Raw genomic sequence first — 5,000 nt, 5'->3', positions numbered from 1 at the left:
ATGAGAAGGTCGCAACACCTTCATCAAAACTCCAATGCAACCAGGTATGAGAGGGTCCAACAGTACAACTGCAACAAAATGATCGTTTTGATTACTGCTTGGTTGAAATTGCTACTTTCCAGCATACGTTCCTGCTGGTTTCTGGTCATTGCATCTCTTCTTTGCTCTAGCGATGATAGGGTGTCCTTGGGAAGTCTAAGAATTCTGAGGCAACGGTTCTGCACTCTTTGTAACTGCAAGGAAAGATATTCTGGCAAACCACCCCAAATCGGGCTAGCGTATTCCAGCAATGTCCGGATTTTTGTGATGTAAATTGTAAGACCAACCTCAGCTGGAATATTAGCTTTTCTACATGCCCTTACGTGGTAGATACGTTTACTGACTTTGCTTACGATATTTGGTATGTGAGAATTCCACTTTAAGTCATTCTGGACCGTGCGACTCCAAGCAATTTGAACTGTGTGACTCTTTCAAGCTCCACATTGTTAACATGCAATAGTGGTAGAGTATCACTTGTTTTCTTGAATGAAATCCACATATCCTTTGTTTTCTTAGCATTAATTTCCATTTTATTGACAGCAGCCCAGGATTCCAAATGGCTCACCACGTCCTTCATACGGCTTTTCGAGTTTAAGGGTACAAGCTGATATTGTGTACAATCATCGGCGTATTTGCACGTTGAGATACATAACTCTCTTGGGATGCCTTCCTCGATGTCATTAATGTGAACGTTGAAGAGTGTTGGCGATATAACGCCCCCTTGCGGCACACCTGCTATTACTTGGCCTGATTTGGACAACATTCCCGGTAGCTTCATCTGAAACGTCCTTTCTGATAAGAAACTTTGCATCCATTTCCAAAAACTTCGACAACTCCCATTGCGGCAAGCTTGGTCAACAAGGTGGCATGGTCGACCAGACCGAACGCTTTTCGGAAATATACAAACACGGTGTGCACACCATCAAACTTGCTGCCAAGATCCGTAGCATTGTACCAATCCTGCGTTACACAAGCGAGAGCCGTAACAGTAATCTACCTTGGGTAAAAGCATGCTGATTGTAGTAATTTTGAGATCATCTTTGTTCAGGTTAACCTTTCCAACACTTTTGCAATTTGTGGCAGCACAGATATTTGTCTAAAATCGTTGGCGATATCCACTGGGCTCTTACCGTTTGGCGCAGGACTTACCAAAGCATGCTTGTACAATGTAGGGTACTTGCATTGCTGGGTACTCGCACAGATTATGCAATGAATGACAGAGGCAAGTTCTTCGTTGAATTGCTTTAGAGTCCAAGGAGGCACTCCATCTGATCCTGTGGCTTTCTGTGGATTTAGCCTTTTAAGAGCCGCTTTTACCTGGCCAATGTTAGGCGTAGGTGGAGGACGATCAACAACACTGTCCACAAGATCATTGACATGCAGGGCAGAAGGTTCACGGTCTTTCCATGGTGCCGTAAAAGCTTCAAGGAGGTCATCGGCCATTTGCAGTAATTCTGACTTAGTTGGGGTAGTTATATTCAAGCGATTGCAATTGTTATGAGCTCCAGACAAACCATAGATGTATCTGAACCATTTGCTAGGATTGGAGTGACCCAAACTGTGAGCTTTGTTGCGGTAGAAGTTCTGCTTGGCATAAGTCATCAGGCATGCAATCGTATCCTTTAAATGTTCGTATTTGCTTCGGTGACCTTTTACAAAAGCTCTTTGTCTGTCAGGTATCAAGATCTTGATGTGTGGCGTAATCCATGGCTTGTCAGAAGGGTGCATTCGAATGTATCTCATAGGCATAGCATCGTCAAGTGCATTGACAATGATAGACTTGAAAGCAGCCACTTTTACGTCCACGTCTCCAGAGTTGTAAACATTTGCCCAATCCGCAATTTTAAGTTTCAGTCCAAGGGCATGAACATTCTCTGTTTTTCTTACTCGGACTTTCCGAGAAACTGAAGGAATCTTTTGCCTGATAATTGGTGTTATCAATAAACACTGATGGTCTGAACGTCTAATTGGTGGTAAATGCTGGACATCTTCATACAAATCAGGCATATTTGTTAGTATTTGATCAAGAGTGTTACTGTATTGCCCCTTGTAGGAGCTTTCACAACTCTCTTTAAATCTAGGCGATGGCACAACGAGCACGGGTTGAGCGAATTTAAGTCTCCACCAATAATTACTCCAGCAGACGGGCGCTCCGCGAGCACAGAATCTACTCCCTGAGTTAAATAATCGACACATTCTCGTCCACTTTTGCTACTTTGACCAGGAGGGTAGTACAAACCAACCATGAGAATGACACTATAAGGTCTTGGGGTTTGCGGAGGTTTCAATAAAAGCCAGATAACTTTTATCTCGTTTCTCTCTAAATCAGATAGACGAGTGCAGCGTAAAGATGAAGCAATGTATGCCAAAACACCACCTCCTTGCGTTGGGCGGTAAAGACAGTACGAGCAGTAATTACTTCCAATATCTATTGCTGAGTCAGGAATTTCGGAAGACAACCAAGATTCCATAATTAAAACAGCAGAAGGCTGAATAACAGCAATAATGCCATGCAGTTCGTCCAACTTGTAGTTCGTCCAACTTGGATGATTATCGGCTGTTATGACGTTGTAGTGTGTCTTACGAAAAACATTTCTGTGAAAACCATTTCGAGCCACTTTAATATATTAACTTTCGTGAAAGTAAAGGAATTAATTGTTGATAAAGGGCATACGATAGTAGGCCACAACGAAAGAAATACTACTATCTTACGTTTTCAAAAGCTGAGGTTTCGTTTTCATCAATGTTTCTATGCCTCAATGTCATCGTTTTTTCAAAGAGCTCCGTTCTCTCCTACCCACACTAAACACAGAGCGTTTTCAAAATGCTTCACCTTTGAAACTGTTTTCAAAAGTCTTCGTTATCATCGGCATTTTTGGGCGTTGTAGTCACAGGGAGCAGAGGAGTCCTATTTGACCGTTTTTCCAGTTAAATTCACCATGCAATTGCAGCGCGAATCGAACTTGTTGATTTGAATCACCGTACGTGATCAAACTACCTAGAAGCGATCGTGTTACGGTTGAAATCCTATCCGCGTCAATGTTCGTCGCCCTTCGGGCGACAAATTTCGCAAAGCGAAGCTTTCCGTAGGAGGCACGAAGTGCCGTGGGTAGGAAAAGAGACAAGGGATGAAAGTGACCAACACGTGACTGGTTCAATGTGGACCCCAACATACCGGTGACGGAAACGGAAGTCGAGGTCCGGCTGCCGTACCGCATGTTGAAAGGGAAGTGAGATCAACCGTTACTAATTCAAATCTCAAAACAGCCGAGCATCCGCTTTTGCACCAAGACATGGAAACTTCGCTTCAAGAAAAACGGCATCAGCACCAGGATAATAGACAAAACAATAAAAAATTCAAAGTGAAAAACAAATCTCTCTTCAGAAGTTGGTATCACGGTTTTGGAAGCCATCTTGACGAGTAGGCAAACGTGTCCGAAATAACAGTGTTTCTATGCGAATCTGCGTTAAAATAACTTGAGAAAACCTTGAATGTAGAAGCATTTGTGAATGGCAAACTTAAGTTGCTAACCAAAGGATTTTACTGACAAAATTTGAGGATCCCTCCTGCACTAGAATTTGCCCAGCGAAATGTTACATTTGTCGCTGTGTTTTTTTCCACAGATGCATGTCTGACTGAGCGTAACTTTAAAGCAATTGTATGGCAAAATTTAAGTCCTATTACCATTACTTATCACCTTTCTGTGATGTTCATTTTTTTTCGGCATTTCTACTTTCGTCGTTTTCGTCACACGGATGAGTCATCAAACAACAGAACCGATTTGTTCCATGATATACATTTTTAACTGCGCGGCCATGGGCCGAGCGCGGTTCTTGGTCTGCACGTTGTTTATTTATTAACCGCGCGGCCATGGGCCGAGCGCCGTTCTTGCTCTGCAATCAGTTTATTATTATTATTTATTTTTCGTTTTGTCGGAGAGCTGAACCAGACTTCCACTCGGCCACATAGTCAGTGGGACTTCCAGTCACGCAACTAAGTATGTTTGTTCGCCAAAAAGCTGTTAAAACGTTAATGTACTTAAAATTTTATGAATATAGTTCACTTTTTTGTGTCTTATTGAAACATGTAATCGTGACTTTTAAGAAAGAAAGCTAAAACTATTACGTCATCGGAGATTTCACAACGGTTACGACTGATGGTGCAATCGGAGATTTGACAACGGCTATAAGTAATGGTGCAATACCTTTGTGTGCCGCCGTTGTTGTCAGTTTGTTGTGCTACAGATTGATCAAGTGATTTTGGTTCTATAGTCAGTCAGTGAATCAACAAGGACTGCTTTGGAATGTGTACTACGTTGCAACTATAGTGGTAAGAAAACAGATAAAATTTAGTTTTGTTGGTGAGCAGTCCCAAATTTCTATTCGGTCATATAGTCAGTCAGTGGCACTTCGAATCACGCAACTTATGATGTTTACAAGTATTCGCCAAAAGCTGTTTTAAACGTTAATGTACTTAAAATTTTATGAATATTCCACTCTTTATTTAGTACAAAATATATTGCCTTTTTGTGTTATTTAAGCGGTTGATTCGAAGCGAGTATTGAATACATAAAAGGTCATTATGTCATCCATGGAATGTGTCGACGTTTCAACTTTCATTGGTAGGGAAATAACCACCGTACTAAAAATAGCCGTGGATAACGTAATTCTTAAATTAAGTGACGCGTGTGACTACTTTGCTAGGCCTATACTCGTGTAAAAAAACCAATTAAATTTAATCTCGACTTTTAGGAAAGAAAGCTGTAAGTTGTTAAAAGTGTTATTATCGTATCGTTCATACCCATAGATATCCTGATGACAGTTTAATTAAGACCATTACGTCATCGGAGATTCCTCGGAGATTTCACCTCGGCTATAAGTGATAGTGCAATAAGTTCGTGTGCAGTCGTTGTTGTCGGTTGCTGTGCTACAGATTGATCAGGTGATTTTGTGTCTATAGA

Source organism: Montipora capricornis, chromosome 10, assembly GCF_036669925.1.
Source record: "Montipora capricornis isolate CH-2021 chromosome 10, ASM3666992v2, whole genome shotgun sequence".
In the NCBI taxonomy this organism is placed as follows: Eukaryota; Metazoa; Cnidaria; class Anthozoa; order Scleractinia; family Acroporidae; genus Montipora; species Montipora capricornis.
Note: the sequence above shows the minus strand (reverse complement) of the source record.